Source organism: Columba livia, chromosome 3, assembly GCF_036013475.1.
Source record: "Columba livia isolate bColLiv1 breed racing homer chromosome 3, bColLiv1.pat.W.v2, whole genome shotgun sequence".
Lineage (NCBI taxonomy): Eukaryota > Metazoa > Chordata > Aves > Columbiformes > Columbidae > Columba > Columba livia.
In genome coordinates this window covers 114,072,375-114,094,435 of record NC_088604.1, presented here as the reverse complement: position 1 = coordinate 114,094,435, position 22,061 = coordinate 114,072,375, and positions in this window count along the sequence as shown.

Below are 22,061 nucleotides of genomic sequence, written 5' to 3'. Positions count from 1 at the left end.
CTCCCTTACTCAGTGAGGCCCGAATTTCCTTGCAAAGTCTAGAGTACCGTTAAGAAGCCAGCCTTGGTCAATAGCCATCATACAGTTGTAGGGTGTTTGTTTTTTTTAAATATAGGTAGATTTTCAGCATGCAAAAGTCTCCACTTAAGTAAACTTCATCCATTTCCAATTCTCCTGATTTTGCATCTCAGTCCTTGCCCCGAAACACTCTTTTTCCCCTCATCTCAGGTATAAGCTTACCTGGCTTCTCCATCCCCTCTCTCTAGACACAGTAATTATCAGCCCTGAGGAGTCAAGAGAGCAACGCCTCACAGAAGCCCTAAGAATGACTGATTTAAGAAATTGTATAACAAACTATTCTAGAAATAATAATTACTTTCCCCCTTTAAGGATTGGGACCTGAAAATTTCTTCTGTCCTGTTTAAATAAAAAATTAGTCTCTGTCACAGGTTTCTAAGAGACAGTGCTCTGACAAATACGCTACAGATTTCTGCTGAAGTCATTTGGGTTGGCAATGCAGCTCACTGCTTCCTGTTTTCTTATCCCATTTCATGCGCAGCCAAGATGCCCAAAGTATAAAGCACTCAAGTTAATTTTCTGAAGCACATGGCACTGGCAGAACTTCAACAGAAGCAGTTTAGACAGACACTGAATGTTTTTGAAAAAATCCCATTTTTCTGATGGAAGATGAAGTTTCACATTAATAGGGATTACTGCAGCTTAATAGGAATAAGTTCTGTGTCTGGAAGAGAGATAGCAGAAGTAATAACTGTATCACAGCTCTTACCCTGTGTTGGTTTTGTAATGACAATAATTTTTTATCTTTTCAGTAAATGCAAAGAGTAATTCATGTTTGTGCAACACATTAGAAATGCCCAATGACATCTAGGTAAAGAAAGGTGCTCTTCTTCCCTCAGTTAATTTAATGTGTTACGTGCCTCTTCATACCAAACTCACTGAGGGCTACACTGGTCCTTCCAGCACAGGACACATGCTGCTACATGGACAGACCTTACAGCCTGCAAAAAATTCCACCAGTACATCGGGGCTGAAGAGCCTTTTAGATCAGATGGCAGTGAACAGATTCTGTATATCTCCATTTAGAGTGTGCCCCAGCTTTTCCTACTCATAGAAAACTGCATCTGAAACATGCATGGGATCAGTCCCCAAGGAAAACAAAGCAGAAAGTTTTTCAGAGGCCCCTTGAAAAACACAAGGACCATGCATGGCCAGAAGCTGTGATACTTTTGCTAGTGCACAATCTTTTTAATAGGTAGCTTTTATTGGATGTTGATTTTTTTTTTAACAAAATTAATCACAGCAAAAGTCAGTTTTGAGGAATTTCTCATTTGAGCTTTAAGCTATGAAGCTATAGAAACAGTTTCTCTTCATATTTCTGATAAACTCTGCTTCAAAATCACTTTTTGTTTAAAAGGAAAGTGAATGTCAGAAATGAGAGCAGTTTCAAACCTAGTCAGATTTTTTAAATTTTCATTTTATGAAAACGCTCAGCACTGACTTTTCACCTCAATTAAAGCATCATAAAAACAAGAAAAATGTTTCTGCCTACTCTATTAAAGATGTGGAAAAGTACTTTGTTGAATATGAATTCAAGAATATGTGATCTCCAAAGGAACCGATATCTGTCTTTTGACTTGCGTAAAGAAAAAGCGATGAAAGCATTTAATGAAAAACATCAATTTGAGATGGAAAAGAAAGGACTTTTTTAAAAGACTGGTTAAAAACCCCAGATATCAGCTATGAAGTGACAGTTTTGAAACCAAGCATTATGATAGCTAGGAATAATTCCCACTTTTCAAAAAGCTGGTTTTATAAAGATTAGCTGAGCTATATCCACAGAGATGGCGTGCCGCAGGCAGCTGCTGTAATAAGTCTGTGAATGATTTATTACTTCTCAATGATCCTCAGAGAAACATGACTTGCAAGTATAACACTGACTTTTCCTCTCCTATGGATGCAAAGGCTACTTATATTCCTCTATCCCCCTTCCCCAGCTCAGGATGGGATAACATGTCATCACCTCCCTCACCCAAACACTTTCTGTACACAGCAGCTGAGTACAGAGAAATTCCCCTCCACAGAGGGAAGCCCAGATTCAGGACCTGGATTTATTCCAACGTTACTTGTTGCAAGATTTGTCTATAACAGCCTTGATCCCAGACAACTTTAGTTCCTGACACCAGCCTGTTTGGTTTTCTGGGGCCACAAGTCATTAATTAATACTGCACACACACTAGAAGAGATCTCACTGTGCGCTTCATTCTACAACTCTTTAATGTGATTCAAACCTTGCCACTGACCAGCAAGACTCTCTATCACGCACACACTTACTTAGCACAGCTGCGTGAATCAAAGCAGTTCAGCTTAAAGAATATTGAAAACAATAGAAACAAAATTTAAAACTGGGGAGAGTGCAGAGGGATGTAAAACCATTTAAGACTGAAGTAAAATCTGAGATCGGTTAACTCCTCTCTGCAGCACTGCACCATTGCAGACTTGAGGACTCACCCAGGTTGGTACAACCATGAAGGCTGACTTAACTGTCCATGCATCATACGGACATACAAAAAATAACCACACTGCAACCCTTCTAGCTTCAAAATGCTGGTTTCTGCTAATGATCAGTGCCAGCTATAAGGGCTAAAGGCAGGACTTGGGGCACAGAAAGTTTTCATCCATTTCTGATAGAAATTCTTTGCAGACTGACTCCTTTAGTGGTTAATGACAGATTCATTCGGTGCTTTAATCAGCAGGGAACATGCTGTTGGGGCAAAGGGGGTAAGGTACAACACTCCCTGATTTTTGTGTCTGGTTTATGCTAGGCTTACTTGCATTGTTGATTTTTCATGAAAAACCTAGGCTTGTTTTATGTTAGGCAGTCTGCTGTTCCAAGTGTCTCAGTCCAGCTCTGCCAGGACGTTCCGGGCACTGTTCAGTGGGAATCTGTTTGGACATACCCTTGATGATTAAGGAACTCAGATCTCCTTGTCAAAAACAGCAGCACGTCCTGAATCCCTCTGATTGTCAGTGTGTTCTGGGGCTTTTAAATGGCTTTGCTATTTATTTTTTAATCAATGATATTAAGTGCCTGAGGAATCTACAAGCTTGAAAAAAAAAAAAAAAGAAAAAAAAGAAAAGAAATATGAAGGATTTAAGCTTGTAGTCCCTGTTGTTCTGACACCGCCCAGGATGGGCAGGTAAGCATGCTTTGCTACTTGTTGTTTCTAAGCCTGCCTGTGCCCACGCTGTGCAACAGCAGCATCGCTGTGCTGCTGGGAGGCAAAACATATTTGCTTGGGCACAGTGCCACACCAACCCAAATATTTAGCTTCTGGACTGAACCTGTTCATGCTGATGCAAGTCCAGAGCCTGGACTGAGCAAATGTTTGACTGGCCACATGTTCCCGCTGAGGCACAGCCTGCTCCTTACCTGCTCCATGCCAGGAATGATGGGGAAGGATTAATTATTTAGTGAAATTGGATGCATTACTTTTGCAAACCCATTTTTTTGCCACCATTCAGCCCTTAATACACTGTCTAAATCTACATCACCACAAACCAGGGTAGAGAGCAGCATTCCTGGGCCATACAGCTTTGATGTGGCACCAGGAACTTGGGGAGTCTCCATCTGTAATTCACGGGAGGTGTGAGGAACTGTAGGGCTAGCAATGGTCCATAATAAATGCTAACTGTAGGGATGCATCAGAAAACACACCTTCTTCTGCAGAGCTTTGGCACCTGACTCCAGTGCCCTGATCTCCAGAGGATGGAGTTACGAATTTTGGCACATCCCTGCCACTTCCTGTTCCAGCAACGGGCTTTCAGTTCTGCTGATGGAAAAATATATATTTCACCTAAACAGAGGTTGAAATTTAAAAGGTATTTTTGTGGCCAGCAGTCCACAACTGCAAGACATTTTCTGACCTTTCCATTCCTGACTACCTGCTTATTATATGTCACGCAGTCGGTTCTGTCTGACTATTATAATACCATAATGCTCCTGTCTTCTGGGGCATTAGGTCCTGCTCCATCCACAGAGAGTAATCAGAGAATTAAAAGATGTTAAGTGGCTTCTTCAGGGACCATTTACCATTTCATGTATCCACTAAGAGTCATGAACTGTCCATTAATGGAAACCAAGAGTACCATCATCCCAGTGCTACCATTACAAGGAAGTACTCAAGGCACCAATACCAACAACAGATAAATACGTCTCCTCAAAACAATTTCAGAAATCAATGTCAGCTTGTGCTGAACAGAGGATACTATATGTACTCAGTAGATAAATACTTCTGTTATTCTTTCCCTGATTCTCTGCAACTAGACATCAAGCAGGACTTGTTTGATCTGCTGGGGTGGGTAGGTGAAACTTATCAACTCTAAATCCTCCCAACATTTTGGAAGGTACCATAAGAGAAAACCAAGAAAGGGCTTTACATATCTAGGAAGTAAATACTCCTCATCTGTTTACAAGTCAGAAAAAGATTTTTAAAAATGAAAATATTTTAGGTGCATTTAAAAGAAAAAAGTTAGTGATTTTCTAGAATGGGATGAAATGCAAGACCACATAATGCACTATATTATTTCCTCACTGTCAAACGGACCGCTCCCCCCAGCAATACTCAGGACTTTTTGCCCTCAAGGCTTTTTGTTGCATGAGAAGATCAGTGGGAAGAATATAGCAGTGGTATTTCTCTGGTGAAGAGAAATTGAGGACACCATGCATGAGACTGATATGGCCCTTATGTCAAAAGCTCTGTGCCAACATGCCCTCAGGCCTGTGTGATCTGTCAGACTGAAGTTAAATTGGACCCAATTAACACTTGCCAGCCCTGCTAAATATCTTTCACAGAAATACAGAGATGTTCAGCAGTCTTTGCTGTTAGAACAAAGCAGTTTTGTTTGTTCTAGGCCATCTTAACAGGGTTGACAGAAGTAGGATTGCAGAGTCCAGGGACACCACCCTGAGGAACCAAAGAAGGCAGCAAAGAATCCTTGAGCCTATTCAGGCTACACTGCCTTCAACACTCATTATCAATGCTATGATTTCATTAGGTATTATTTTCATATATTATCTTTAGTCATAGTACTGCAGTTGTATTACTTTTACAATTAACCTCTTTGTTACTCAGCATAAGAAATTCCAGCAAACAATCCACACATCCCAACCTCAAAAGCAAGAAAGAAAAAAAGATTTCTCCACATTTTTTAGTCATTGTAATTCAGGTCCCAGATGCCTTCTAGCTACAAACATTTCTGTAGATCTAAAGTTTCCTTGTTTGCATTTCTGCAAAACTGTAACACTACAAAAGGCTTGACAGAAAAAGACCAAAGGAAGCAAATGTTGGGTTGGGTGCTTCACCTCTACCCAGGCCTTTTTAACTGCCTCAGTGCCCAGTATATTCAAGGAGAAAATCATCTCACTCCAGTCTAATACAACTGCAAGCACAAAAACCTGTGGCAAGGCTGGGTGAGACTAGTAAAGCTCATAATTCTCTACTAATTCACAGTAAGAGCAAGTGCATTTTTCTGCATAGGAGAGAAAATGTCAAGATCATGAACTGTCACAGAAGAAAAAAAAAAAAAGGGTGAAAGTTTCTGGCTTACTAGAAAGCAAAGTTAAGGAAAGTGCACATTGCCAGAGAATTGTAGTTATCGATTTTGCCACCAGCCTCAGTGACAATGGATAAAAGCTTTCTTGGTCTGCTGGAAAAGAGGTTGTAATTTAAAAAAGAAAATCATTCTAATGTTCAGTCTTAAAGCAGCACTGTGTGCTACAGTCAAATGACAGAAGAGCCTTTGGGTATTAAAACAGATCAAGAGGTTTTAAAGGTGCCATTTGCTGACAGCCTACATGTCACACCTTCTGCCTTTTGTATTTGAGTGGCACCTAGGAGTAGATTGAAGATGAAAATACCTTAGTTTGAAAATAACCTATTTCAGCCTTTATGGTTCTCTAGGAGAAGCATCATCCTTCTTAAAAATTAGAGAGATAAATACTATACATTTATTTCTGAAGGAAAAAAGTTTACTTTGTGCTTGGTGAACACTAAATACAGTATTTAAACCTCCAGCAGGCCCACCATACCTCACTGTCAGTTTGCAACCACTTAAAGCTACACAGAAAAGAGTTGAGAGCATGTGCCAGGGAAGCATCTTGACATTTGCTGCCCAGCTGCTCTGCAGCAGCAGGACAGTGGCTGAGAATGGACCTTTTCACAAGCAAGAGACCTGCCGTCTTCAGGGTCAACCAACTCAAAGGGCACCTGCAAAGGGTGCTTCATCTTAACTGCCTCATGAGGATGGGATGAGATGAAGTTTTGGCTAAAATATCCAGCATAGGATAGCCTGCTTAGGGTTGGGCATTTAATGGACATGTATAAGGTTAGGGGAGACCAATTTCACTCATGATACACATGTGAGAGGAGAGCAGGCCAGGCCTGAGCAGCAGCACCCAAGGGACCATCAGGATAGGCGACCTTCAGGGCCTCCAGGACACAGATGGGACATGGGCAGGACACCTGAAGGAACCTCATGTGGGATAAAGAGGGGCACTTGGCACGCATCAGTCCCAGCAAGCCAGTGAGGGGGGCTGGGGGGCAAACTATCAGATCAGTTTAAACTCAAGTCTTTCTGGCTACATCATAAACCCCTTCCCAGAAGTACTAAAGCTTTAATTGAATTGCTATTTTCACTCATTCGATTTTGAAGACCCACCTATTTTCTGAGAATATTGTTTTTTCTAACAACCCTAGTATAACAGAGCAGCATACTTTATATAATTAAACCAATCTCGCATGAATTTCCAGACTGACTGCACAGAACAGCAGCTCACACCTTACTCAGTATCTGCTCTTCAGTTAGACTGCACTTGGTGACAGGGGCAGGAAGACTACGACTCAGAAAAGAGACAGAAAAAGGTGAAATGCATCCTTTCCTGACTGCCTGGTCCCTTTCTCCTCCCTGCTACACAACCTCATGTCCAAAGGCTATGTGACAAATCTCATTCCCACATTTGAGATGCATGGCCACGGTTTACTAAAAACCCAACAGAAATGGCAATTGCATGCAAGCAAGGCAGCCCAGTGCTCCTGTGACTGTTGCACTGCACAGCTGGAATAAATCAAAACAACAGCTTTGAAATTAATTGGAAGTATATCTGTGTACACACTAACAAGGGATCTGGTCCCTCTGACTTAAATACATTTTGGTTTATTTCCCTTGCTTCTCAAATTCAGAGAGGGACCATTTAAATCAAATACTACACTTTAAATCATGTACCTTCTTGAAAATAAAGAAAACAAATCCCTAACTGTTATTTACTTGCCAATTCCTTTGCAGATACTGCAGTCCTCATTATTCAAGCATCATCACAAGAGGAAAAACAAATGTTCTTCATGTAATTATATTTCAAATGCTATACTTTCAGTTCATTAAATCTCTGGTATCTTCCTCCCACCCTTCATGCATTCTCTTATTTTGTTGCTCTTCAATGGCTGCTGTCTATGTAGCAAGCCCTTCCAGCTATGGAGCCACTGATACTGCAAATATCATTAGACTGCAATTACTCTAACACTCAGTAAGGTATCCAAGCAGCTGAAGTTATTTCTTACAAACTACAATCTCTTGAATTTATTGACCATGAACTTGAAATTGTGTTATTGTGCTGCTTGCACATTTCTAAACTTTTTTTCCCCTATAAAATGTCATTGGGGCTTTTTTATTTCTTTCTTCTCTTTCTCTATCCTGCTGCTCCTTTTTTCTTTTCTTCTAGTCATTCATTAGTGCATTTAACATCAAGATCATTAGACGAAGGGTCAGATCAGTGGTGAATGGACAGCGAGAGTGCAGCAATCTGGTATCAGTCGCTACCCTATCACAAAGTACCACAGAAAATCAGCACATCACCTGTAACCTTCCATAAAATAAAGGAGCAGTGTTATATCCTCCAACTTCAGGGGGATTCTGAGACTTCTCCACAAGGCACTAAAGTAGTGCCTTAAAGCTTCGGTTCTGGATTATGAACTTTTAAGAAAACAATTTTTCTGAAGAAAACTCCCAAATACGACCAGGGATAGACATCACAATTATTTGGATCAGGATTATCAGGATCAAAGTATCTATACTTCTGTTAGTTAGCCTTTGTGGGCATCTTCTAACATGGCACTGACAGAGGACAACACACCGTTCATCACAAGCACAATTTTACTAGGGCAGCTTCTCAGAACTGAGGGACATTTGGTTCACATAGAGACTTGTCAAAGAAATTCTTCAAAGCGTATTGTGAACATAGAAATAAATAGACTGAAGAAAGGGGATAAAGGTGACTATCGTGATTTTAAGGTGCTGATACTGCAACACTAAAGTGGCTTGTAAAACAAGCACCTAAAGCCAGAGTAACATATCAAACAAGCTTTGGTTTGAAGATTAGACCAGTATTCATGCACAAGAAAAATCTCCCACCTGCTTTAGTGTAGATTCTGGGGGAATTGCACTGGCTTCACTCTGAAAATCTAGTTGTCAGTTTAAGTAAACATGCATTCAGTTCAAACAATCATGTTTTCTTTCCAAAGTGGCCATGCATCATCATGAAGTAGATTAATTACCCAGTCAACGGTTTTCCCTGGTTGTTAATAAAACTCCAAAGTTGAGAGGACAATCAGCGGTTAAAACACTGCAGCATGTTTGTGTGTGTGAAATCAAGGAGTATAGAAACCATGTCTCGGAAATCAGGAGGATTGTTTAGATTTTTATTGAAGAATTATGATGCTGAGAAGGATTTGCATAGCGCCCCAGCAGTGGCTCTGATGTGCTGTTTTTCTGGCTGGAGTCAGCTCAGCACATCCACAACTGAGAGAATGTCACTGATTTCCTTTCTTCAAAATAAAGTATTGACAAATGTGAATGAATTAAGCTGAAATAAAACACTCTCTGAAAGATGATAAAAAGCAAGACAAAATCTACAGGAATCATTGTTCTGTGCTTAATATTTTTAAATTGTGTATACTTGTAAAACATTGTGGCCAGCTGTTGTTCTTACACATAAAGTGGATATCACTGTTGCAATCAAAATAATGAGCTCCATGAGGTCAACACAAAGCTCAAACTGTCTTCTAAAGAATGTAAAAGAAATAATTGAATAAATATTTCTCTAATGCTTTAAAAATGACATTTTAAATTAATAGGTACAAAAAAATAAATTGTAAATTGGTCTGTATCTCATTCACACGATATGCTAGGTCAATTTTGAAAATGTAGAGGTGTAGAGATTTTAATTCCTAGAAAACATTAATAGAAATATTGTGATATGACTATCAGAAGTGGAAGTATGGTTAATATCAGTATGAAAGACTGTTCGTAAATAAAGAGATTAAATGCATAAAATGACTGGAAAACAGAAGAACAGTTATTGCCTCAGCTTGGTAGCCTGATATTACTTCACTATCTGTATCTGCTATATTGAGTGTTGAAAGCTGATATCATTAAGGTCAAGACAAAAAGAAAATATTAAAATCCTTCACAAGTATCTCAGGCTAATGTACTTGGCTCCTTCACAGCAGGCACATGGAGAAATTACAAAAACACTTTTGGGCTTGGGTTTCTGGGGTTCTTTTTGTTTGGGGAGGTGATCAGTTGTTAACATTCTGCATTATTTTGCAATTAAAACTTTGCAATTTTTGCATGTGGGATTCCAGGTTTAACCCAGCAGTAGGCAAGCTAGCACAAAATTCACACGTGAAACCTGAGGAAGAGCACTGACCAGGATAATAAGAAAATAACTACACTATTCACAAGCTATTTTCACTGAAAATTAAGGCTGATTCTAACCATGTATGGAAGTACTTTCTACAGACACTGAAAGGTTGTTTCAACTTTTGATAGCCATCTGACACCAAGATTTCTTTGCCTTGTTTTTATCCAGCTTTTTTGTGGTTTCTTTCTCACCCTGTTTTGCAAGCCAGTCTGAAGGACTCTTCTACTTATCCTGATTAAATCCTTCAACTTTGCTGCAAACACTCATAGTCTCAATAGCATTCTGAGAGCCAAACACTGGTCCTAACCACAACCAACGGAGCTCGAGATCGGAAAGAAATTCAACAACATGAGACTACTCAAAGCCTTTCAAGCAGCGATTTGTAACAGCATTGCTAACTTCTCCTCTGCAAGACAAGGCATATTCAGTTATAAAACACATATCTGGATGCCTAGAGAGTCAGACAGATCCTACTATTTCCCAGCCCTCTCTGCCAGAAAATTATTCTCCCCTCAGAAGTGAACAGGTCCAGCAAGTGGCACAGCACTGCAGGATCTGGGCTCCTACAGTGCAGGCTCTGAGTATCCATTCTAGAAAGTTAAAAAATTATATATATATATCTCCCTTCTTAATGACTACACAAATCTGAATAGAAGAACAAGATTATCACAAATTTACAGCAACTTAATTCCCAACAACATCACAACAAGATGGATTCTACTTTACACTCAAGTCTTTTTATGGTAATCCATCAAAATGAGGTAGTAATATTTAAAGGAACCTTATATTACTGTAGTAGCAGAGAGTGCCTAGGGCATGAGAATCAGATGTCATATGCACACAAGAAAATAAGAGCAAAATCCCCTCAAGTGCCTAAATCTATGTATAGAAAGAGCCATCAGCTGCAGAGCTGAACAAAAATAAAACTGTGGTCAGCCTATAGCTGTCTATACAGCTTGGGTCTTTTTGATCGGGAACGCATCTGAGGTGCCTGAATGTTTGAGGAACTGTAGTAAAATCTTGATTCATGCATGAGAACTGAGAGCAGGTTGGAGAAAACTTGAGTTTTGACAAAGCTGTTAGAAACAGTAGGTGTTCAGCAACGAAAAATGAAATATTTAGAGAGTTAAGGGTCAGGGGCCTATCTTTAGAACAAAGCATGGTATGGTCCTACAAGCTGTGCTTTTTGAGACCTAAACGTCATAACTGAAGTAGAATCTCTTTGTAAAATCTCTTTGAAGGACGATAACAGATTTTCTTAAAGAACTAATCATGAAAGTGACTTGTCTTCTCACTTGAGTAAAGGATTAAATGGAACAGTTCAATCCTGAGCTGTAGCCAGCTTTCAGAAGTTTTCCTGCATCCAGTGAGCATCTTAGCAAGGTCACACTACTGAAGAGAGCAAATGTATGGTCAACACTTTGCAAAAGACTGTTGGTAGGTTTAGAGAGAAGCATCTAATGTCTATGTCTTATTCCAACAGGAAAACGCTAGTGCAGATAACCCAAACCCAGCCATTACACCACCAAAACAGTGCTAAGCCTGCAGAGATCAGAGCTGCTTCTCTGGCAGAAAAAGTAATTATGAAACACCACATATTTTCTGACTGAGTTTACTCCCAAGTGATGCAGCAAAGCAGTGCACATTATTAGAATGGGAAGTCCTTCAAACCAGTGACACCTTCTTTCTCACACTAATTTATGCCAGTTCGGCTCCACTGCTTTGCAGTCCAAATCTTAACCAAGAGGGACTCAAGGCATATAATTTTTATTACCATCCTATCCACTGGTATAAAATAACTTATTCAGCTTCATCTGCACAGTTCCTCGTCTGCTTCAGTACTACCCAGCTCATTAAAAGACCACTACTTTTCTAATTTCCTCTTTCTTTGCTCCGTTGCCTGTTCTGTATTCTTTTTTCCTTTTCTCTTCCATAAATAGGAATTATAACTTCCTTTGATTTATGTTGTAGGTGGTGTTTTTTTGGCTTTGTTTGGGTTTTGTTTTGGGGGGGTTGGTTCTGATATTTTGTTTGTTTGGTTTTCATTGTTGTGTTTTGCTTTTTGTTGTGTTTTTTGTTTGTTTGTTTGTTTTAACAGGAATGCATAAGATTAAGAACAAACATAAAGAATGTGCTTTTATGAAACCATACATTCTAAGCAGAGTAACAAAAGGAAAGGCATAGCAAATAAACAATTTGGAGATTTCTTATTAAAGTCACATGAAGTTTCTTAACATAGCATGATACTGCCCATCAGAAAACCCACAGAGAGCTACGCGATCCAGCGTTGTTACAGAGCCGTCATCCAAGTGTCCTAACATTGGGTCTAGTTGATGAAGTGGCAGCTAGAAAGGCCTGAATAAGTGATGGGACTGCTTTAGATACACTTGGATTTCACAAAAATATAAGAATTAAGATAATTCAGGTTGGCAGGGATATTGGACCAATACCCTATTTAAAGCATGCTGCTTTTAACCTGATTTGCAAGGGTTATCTTAAATACATTGAAGAGCCACAGAAAACCAAGAGAAGCTGTTCTATACCATTTTTCAGACCCAAGAAACACTTAAAATGAACATCCATAACCATCCACTTTTACACAATCCATGTGCTGCTGCTGTTACCAGAAACACTTACAGAAGGAATGATTTTGTTCACGCAGATGTTCATTAAAAAAAGAAGTGTAATCAGTATTTCTATATATGCACTCACCTCACAATTACATCCTCAAATCTTTTCCTAAAACTATCATTCTTTCACTCAAAAGTAGAAATAACTTCAATCAACCCATCTGATAATTCACAATATAAAATATCAAGTCTCACAAAGAAAAAAGGTACAGACTGTGTCAGAAGCATAAATTTGGAAACCCTTGAATTAAATTTATTCACCCTGCAGACAGCACACAGACAAGGCATTTATTTACCCTTCGATGTACAAATAAAGCCTGAAAATGTGTAGTCACTCACAACCACTTGTATACCTCTCTGTGGACTACTTGCAATGATTCAAATGGGCTATAATGAGTTTGGATCAAAAAGTTTGAATGGTGCACCTTTTATAAACATCTTACAGATTTCCTCCTTTTAATATTCTCAGCCTTAAAAAGGCATGACTTATATCAAACAGATTGAGCTCTACTACTACTTTAGCAACTGTGATTACAAAGTAACTGGGGAAAAAAAAAAACACCACTTGTTTCTGTAGATTTCAGTCTCAGGTATAAAGAGCACTCACACTCCAGAAGCCTCCAGTAAACAAGAAGTAACAACTGTTTTGGGTTACAGAGCTGGACATCATAATATTTTGAGTTGATATTTGAGCACTTAAATTATTAGCTTATAATTAATGAAAAAAAAGTCGTCTTACCTTCTTTTCAAAGAACATGCCAATAGGTATTTCTGTTGCAAAGTATGTTGTTTTGGTGCTTCCCACAACTGTTTCTTGAGTGACTGCTTGGCATTTGATGTTTGCTATGGACCTGCCTCCAGCTGCGTCGCTCTTCGCAGTGTTTCTGCTATAACTTCACATGCACACAGTCAGAACTCCCCAATGCTGATTTTAAAATTATAGGTTTTCTTTTCCAGCAGTTTTTCTGTACAGACACAACAGAAATATCGAACTGGTGAGCTGTACTGCTGTCACTTAGACAAAAGAAGTGTTGCTGAGAAATACTATGCCAACAACTGATGTGCACAGTGGAAAAATACCCATCAAACTAACTTGTAAAGGTCTGCTGTAGCATTATTACTAACTGGCATCTCACTGTATGTAATTATATGATTATGAAGCATACTTGAGTGATAATGCAAAAATAGATAATTTATGGGAGAAAAATAATACAAGACCAGGTAATTGGGACTGTGCAATACAAGTGGCCCGCACTGAAGTTTGTCATGTTTCATTCATAAGCAGCCTATTTTTTTTTAATTTTTTTTTTAAAGTTTCTGAAACATGTAACGGTTATTTAAAATTGTTTTCTGCACTCCCCAAGCAGGATCGAGGAAGCAGCAATATTCTTCTACTAGAGTACTTGGTACATCCAGAATAGACAAAGCTTGTCTCTCCTTACCTCCACCAACTGGTGGAATAAAAAGTGTTGCTTCACTCCCTACAATACATATTTCACCTATAGCTGCTGCTGATCTTGAGCCTGCAGAAGTATGTTTGCACTGAGCTCAAGGAGCACAGGAAATCGGGCTCCAGGGCCAACATGCATATTACTGCAGTATTCTCTGTGTGCTCAAAGCTGTAAGAAAGCATATGGCCGGTATCATATTGGCCCATAACAGAAGTCCATCATGCTTGGGTGTGTAGTGATGCTGGATATATCTCTGAGAAGCATGTCAGCCGAGGCAGCAGTTTAACAAATGTGTTCCCACCCTTAGAACGACTCTGTTTGCAAAAATGCCATCTAGTTTTTAAAGCTAATGAAAGAACATACCACAAAACCAAACCAAAACAGAATAGCTGCACTGTCACTCAAGACTGTATCAAACACAGACAGTTTTGCCAAGACAGGGCACCCAGCCTCCTACTGCACATGGTTACTGCCCCATCCTGCGGCTGCACCCCAGAAACCTTCCTGCCTCTGCAGTTCAATAGCTCCTGCCCTGAGGGGTTTTTCACATTGTAGCAGCTATTTGATAAAAAAAATAAAATAAAATAAAATAAAATAAACAAGCTCACAGAGCCTGCCTCTGCCAGAAAACAAACAAACAAGGTTTGCCCTTCTTCAGAACAACCTTCTAAATGATCAAGACTCATCTCTCATGAAGAAGCTGTAATGGCAGCTAAAGAGTTCAAGAGCAGGTCTTGCCTATGTCTTTTCTGTCCAAAATTTATTTAGTTTGCTTTTTACCACATATGGATGGCAGAGAAAGACTTCACCAAAAGAGCAGGACTCCCTGGCTTCACTTAAAAACAACAGGTTTGTCAAGTTATAACTCAGACTCCTGTGCAAAGAACTCCAGGCTGTCAAAAAACCCTTCAGTGTTGTTAATAAAAATGTCAACTGAGAAAAGAAACTACCTCTAACCTGTATTTTAATTCCAGAGTTCCAAATTTTTCTCTGCCTTCCCACCCCCTCCCTTCATCTATTACCCAGCTTGAGTCTAAAAGAGAAATGGTTGAGCAAAGGGCATAAACTGACTTCATCTAAATGCGTGAGGCAACTGCTCCTGCAGTTCATGTGTGTTTCACAGTCATGAACTGCAGAAAAGACAAAAAAAAAAAAAATCAATAAAATAAGCTTAAATCTTCTCAGCATAATTCTGGGTAACTCTTTGTCATGATGATAAAAAGGCCTTAATTGCACAGTCAAGGATACAGCATTATATCATTCATAATAAACAGACATCAAGATTTAATATCCTGGAAATAGCATGACAGCTACAATGAAGCACATGCATCATTCTAGCCTTAATCATTGCAAATTGTAAGAGTTTCTGATCAGGGTGTTTCAGCATGTTGCATGCAAGCACCCTGTAAATCTACATGAAAGCTGGGATACACTCCTTCCAATCTATCCTGATTAGCAACAGCACAAGGCAGTGACTAAAAACAATTGTGGAAATAAAAACAAAAATTAAATGAAGAAAAAAATATATTGCATGTAGCAATTTTTGGTACGTGTAGCACCAAAAATACTCATTTTTAAAATCAAAATTCTGTTAATGATCAGAAAGCCACCAACAGATATATAGTGTCACTCAATTTTCCTAGCGCAGGAAAGGCACTCCCAGCAAGAACAGTTTCCTCAGGGCTGATAATTCTTTCTTTAAATACTCTCATCCTATCTAGGGAAAAAGATATACCTGTTGATGAAGGGTGTTCTGTGTTTTGCTGGAGAAGCTCAGCAGTGTACAGGATTTGATGCAACAACCCATGGGGCACAGTGACATCCCAGTAACTTGGAGTATTGCAGCAGGTGTGTTTCTAGGATTTATTCTGGGAAAGCTACTCATATGATGCCTGAAACACCCATAGAAGAAGCTAAATGCAAATATGAAACATCAAGATTTCACTTGTTTAAATGAAAATCGGCAAGACAGAAAAAGAAAGGTTATATATGAAAGGTTGATTTTTTTTTTCCCCTTCCCATAAAACAAGAAAACTAGGAGGAAACTCAGTAATTCCTCCCTGTCTCCTTCATTAAAAAACCCTAGGTCTTCCTCCAAATGTTTGTGTACAAAATATATAAAAATTTCAAAACACAAATCGCACTTAACCTGGCACAGACATAACTTTAACACTCTCTGCTCCCGAGTATCTGATTATGTGTAAATTTAAGCTGTTCTTCTGCCCTCAGAGATAAACAGATTATCTTCTAAAACCTGTGTATTTTGTCATTTAGAGTTATTTGTATCCATGCCCTTCATGACAATCACACATAATCAACAGCAATCAGATCATTACAAAAGAGCAGGCTGGGCAGATATGAAGCACTGAAATTCAGCCTGCCTGAGAAAACAAAGTGACATTACCATATGCATTAAAAAAATGTTATTTTTTGATTGTCTAGCAGTTGGAGGTGTTTCTGCAGACTCTTCTATCAGCTTTATCTCTCCCTGTATTCAGTTCTCAGCCTACATATACAGTACCAGTCCTTATGGCTCAGGCCCAGCATTAAAATGAACACACCAGAAATCCCACTTTGTTTCCCCTTCCCTCTTCGGCAAGAAAGGGCGTCATCAACCCACCCTTGCGGATGCTGCAATGACTGCCAAAAGCAGAGCCCATCGCCATTCAGGATCAATTCACTATCTGGGCTACTTCTTCTGAGCACGTGTGCCAAACTGGTCAGCCCTGACGAAATGTGTGCCAAAGCATGATCTGTTCAGGTCTGGCAGGCAGCAAAAGCACCGTATATCACTGCCTGGTCCAGGTACACTCTAGATTAGCTCAAGCGAAACGCTTGTAAAGTTATCTTACAGCTGCAGGAATAGATAAGTAAAAGCAGAGGAGCAGTTAGCTGAGGATCATGAAGAAATGTGTCTTGCTCACTGCTTTAGTATGAAGATGAATCAGTGGGATGATCCATTCATTTTGGATGTTTTCTGTAAGAAAGCAACTTATCCACCATCAAGATACAACATCTACACAGATTAAAGAGGAGCAAACATTGGACACTAGCTGGTCTCTCTGCACAATTCTTTGGAAACAAGAAGAGTTGCAAATAAACTTACAGAATGTCTACTAAATAATGCATCTTCATATGACTAAGTATATTCTATTCAGAAGCCCTCAGCTTTTAAACTGTTTAGATAATTTTCAGAATAATTATCTGAGAAGTCTAATTTGGACATTGCAGCCAGCATGGATTTTACTTTTTTTAAAAAAACTTACAACTGAATAGATTAACTTCTATTACCTAGTCAAGGCAAAATGATTTCTGAAAGCCATGAGAACTAAACTATCATGATTTTCACTGTTATATATATTTTCCTCACTTGATTCTAATCTCACATTTCTATAACCACAGGATCATTCATTTTCCTAGGAAACTAACACCAGTGATTTATTTCTCACAAGTTTCGCAAAGCATACACTTGACAGTGGCTGGAAATCACATCAGTTTAAAGGAAAGAAACCGTGTACATAATGTGCCTGATGCAGGTGGTCTGCCACTCCAACAGTACTAACAACTCCCAAATTACAGCGCTGATGTGGCTGCTTTCTCCTAACAGCACTGCTGCCCTCTCAAATAGCAGGTTTTCTCCTACTAAATTCTCATAATCCCATCAGCGGTTACCAAACTAGTGAGCATACAGTCACAGAAGTCAAGCATGGAAAGGGTGATTTCAACAAAGTTATTTACAGATTGGATTTTACTCCCTTACAGACACTGTTCTGACTGCACAGCCACACTGCATAAACCCAGTTAGATTTACAGAGCCTAGCAGAAAACAGGGAATACGGGTGAATCATGTGTCATGCAACATTAACTATACTTCAACCACAAGAACTGTTTTTTATAAATTTATTACCCCTTCCATTTCTAAGCCAGGTAATAATTTGTAGGTTTTCTCATGCATAAGGGACAAGCAATCCAGTTCGGTCAGCTTCAAAGATCATCACAATTATAAAGCAGCAGAACAAGTGAATGATGAAAATATATGCTTGAAACCAGACAAATACATAGTAGGTAAGAGAACAAAACAAGTTCTTCCCATTTGCCTGAATTTTGTCACAAGACTAGTGTTTCAGAACAGATGTTAGCACACTCTGGTCAGCCACCTGGAAAAGGCTTGGAGAAGCTCACAGACGCCAATATAGGAGGCTGTGCAGACGCATCACTTCACAAGTACCCACGTCTTTCCTCGCCCAGCACACAGGACTCCTTGGATCCCCGCTGCAGGGCATGTCAGCCAGGCACAGCCACAGCCTGCAGGAGACACTGCAACTGCAGCTGTGTCCTGCCCGAGGACACAGGGGCCGTTCTGCAGACTGCATGGGGGCCAGAAACACTAACAATGTGCTCTGCCTACATCCAACTGTGAAAAGGTCCCATCTGCACATCCCTTACAATTTTCCACATCAGAAGAAATGCATATTTTTAAAATACTATCAAGGATGATCATGTAAATAACACTTCTATAGACAGACTGTCTGCAGTTTTATTTTAACTGGAGCTTGTAGCCGAAGCATTACCACAGTCACATAACTGCTTTTCTGCAGTTCTGGTGTATGATGGAGTTATTGGCAAAACAAGTGCTGTTGAAAAGTGATACTCTGTAACTCACCTGTATTCCCAATAAACCCCAAACCTTCCTTATTGTATTCCCAATAAAATCCCAAACTGCAGAATAAGGAAGACTTGTGCCCTTTGTCTCTAAAGATCTAGCTAAGCTCCAACATTTTCTTTTATATCGCAGATATATCTGTTTTCCAAAGAAGCCAAGAAGGTACAGAAGACTCAGGATTTCACTCTTGATGTGCAACAACTGCAATACCCAACGCTGTCACTTGATGTCCCTGTGCTGAACAAAATCCCTGTCAGGCACGGTCCCCGGCCACAAGGCCACAAAGTGAGCAGTGTTGAAGCTAATTCGGTTTTCTGCACTGCACCTTTTCTGCACCCATCTCTCTGTAAGACAGACTTCTGTGCAGTATGATACAAATGGTCTCGACTGCGAGACAGACATAGAAAAGTAAAAAAGTTGAAAATACATAAAAATACACAAGACCTTGCAACTAATAACCAGCAAGATCAGGAAGAAACGGATACACCAATACGTTGGCAATAAATAGAAAGAAAAGTATATGGCAGTTACCTAACAGGGAAGGTAAGTAAGCCGAAATGTTAAATATTAAATTACTCAAATACGAATACTGGCCAGTCACCATTAGGAAGTTGTGTTGGAGAATGGATAAGGAAAACTTCAGTTCGAAGACATCTACTTATTTCAGAGCTAGCTAGGTAAAATGTAGGTCAGATATGTTTTCAGTACACTTCCACTTCACTATACCAGAAACACTTTGCCTTTCTGCCAGATGTACTCTGGCTTAGGGAACTTTCAAGTTAGAAGCAAGTATTACCAGGGCTCTTCTGCAGTTATATAGTAAATTGAGGGATGCACTTGCCTTAATGATCTTCCATCAAAAGCCACATAAGCCTCTGACATCCTGACCCTCAGAAGCATTTAGGAAATATGAGGGCATCTTAGGCCTCCCCACAAAACCACAATCCTCCAGTAAATTCCCAGCTAGTCCTTCCCTGTTTCTCCTTGCATCTCACAGAAGACTGCACACACAGATTTCCAGCCCTACTGAATGTCTTGTTGTAGAAAGCCAAGTTAAAAACATAACCAGCAACTTCAAATTCTTGCCAAGTAAACTCCTGTTCAAAAGGGATAGAAATTGCAATGTGAGCTTGTCTGAGGTGCAGTCAGTAACTCAAATGAAATTAAATGTATCCATTATGTGCTTGATGTTTGATTTTATTTTCAGGTAACATGGAACAGTACTCAAATCTAAACTCTAAACATGCTACTTTGTCCTTTCAATTTTAATAAGGCTCTAAAAATCTAGATCATAATTTTAGAGTGTAAGAACAGAGCAATAAAATCATGTATCACCAGTTGTTTCTTTTAATATGGATTGCATTCCTAATTGTTTTCTACCATTTCAAAGCAATTTGCCAGTCAGTGAACTTCAACAAATGAGATCTTTGAAAATATAGCTATTAAGAGAGATTAATAACAGCTACTCAGTTCTTATCCCAGGAGTCCAAGATATTCTCCCGTTATTGCTATTCCTCTCAACATACTCTTCACACAGAATTAAAAAGGCAAGAGAACACAGAAGCCATAAGCAGTAATCAGTTGTGAAGATATGGCACGATAAGCAATAACATTTTGCTTCAAAACATAGCCTGTTTAGTCCAGGGAAAATATTTTGGCTTTTAAAATTCTAAATCTACTTAAAACTAGAGGTCACTGAGCATTGAAGCCGCCATGCAACAGCAGTATAATCAGGTGCCTTCTGATGCTTGTTAACTGACACGCTGCCATACAGTTAATGTCTTGTTTCAATGCTCTCTTTCACTAAGACTTGTTTACTCCTAAGGAATATAATCCCTCTTCCCTCTAACTTTACACTGCTATTGCTATCTACAGTATTTTGAGTAATCAAAATGCTAGAATTTCTGAAAAGCGAGATTTCTTCAGAAAAAAGTTATAACAGTGATAACAAAACTTAATCACTCTGAATATATATAACTTCCTTCTGAATATATATAACTTTATTTAAGGAAACAGCGAACATTTATCAAACATCTGTATCATACATTCCAATGTGGAGTAAATGCTGAGACTTATATAGAACGAGCTATCTGTTTAGGAGGTAATTTCATGTTTACTTGGAGAAACCCTGACAATTATTCTGTGAAGGGTACAGCAGCTAATACAATTCCATATATATAGAGAGAGAAGAATGTTCAAAGCCAATTAAATCTCTTTGATAACTTCTTGCTATAAATCAATACAAGGTTGTCACTCCTCTTGGATCAAGGTTAATCTACTCATAACCATCAAATTCACAGACATGCATTATCAAGGATCTATTTTACAGCTTTTCACTCCAATAATCTGAAGCATTACCAGCTGAACAGGGAGCAGCATCACATTTCACATAATAGATGTGGAAAAGCAAGAAAGGATTTGTACTGCTACCTCTGCCTTTCATGTTATGTTTTTAGCTGTACAGCAATAAGATCAGTAGAAATTGGTTATCAATACATAGCAGCGCAAAGCTATAAAAACATGAAAAGAAAATGCAGAAAGGCTGTCACACTATTGGTTTTTCCCCCAGTAAATTATGAAGAATATTTCTGCACAGCAACAGAAGTCTTAACCTGCTTCTTTAAAAAGAAGGGGACAAAAAAAAAGGGGACAAAGCCTCAGCATTCCCAAATGCTGGAAATTTGGGAGTGCTGAAGCCTAGCCTGTACTCTCTTGCTAACAAGCTGAAATTTTATTTAATTTAGTACAGACTTCGCTGTACTAAGTGACAGATATCTCACTAAAAGATAGTAAGTTTTCCAGTGAAAAATCCTAAGCCACAGAGGAAAATCAGAACCCTATTCTATTGCTCATATTTCCAGGCATCAAATAAAACTAGCAGCAGTAAAAAAACATACATTCCAGTGAGAGTAAACAGACTGCTACGTAACTTTGCAAACAGGGCAAATCAATAGTGGTTTTACACCACTGGAAGATTTGCCCCTCTTCCTCTACCATCATGTATTAGAATATACAGAAGATAAATTCTAACTTGAAAACTGTTTCCTGCAGAATCAAAGAGAATTGCTTTAAAGCATATTAAATCTAGGCTAAGTGGATTTAGTGACCCAGTGGCATTTGCTGCTCAAAAACAGCTGGATTTGAAATGTTAAGCCTCAGCGTTGATTAACTATCCAGTAATCTACACAGGCAGCTCTAAAACACAGAACAAATTTATCTTAAAAAGGAAAAAGAAAGCAAAATGTTTCCTCTCGTTAACATTTGAAAAATGTTAATTGGAGATGCAGCAAATACACAGATGAGATTAAAAGAGAGATGAGGCACTGACATTATTCTTTTTTGCAGCAGGAGTAAAAAATGCAAATTTTAGACTAATCAACCTACTTTAACATTACCAGAGGTATTTTTGGTGCCTAAGATTAAATTCACAGCAGCAGGACAGTTAGCACACGCAGTGCAGTACTGAATGGAAAGCCAAAGCTGGGGGCCAAGTAGTTTCTCTTACATTTAACAAAATTCACAAGATCCTTCAAGATCTTTCC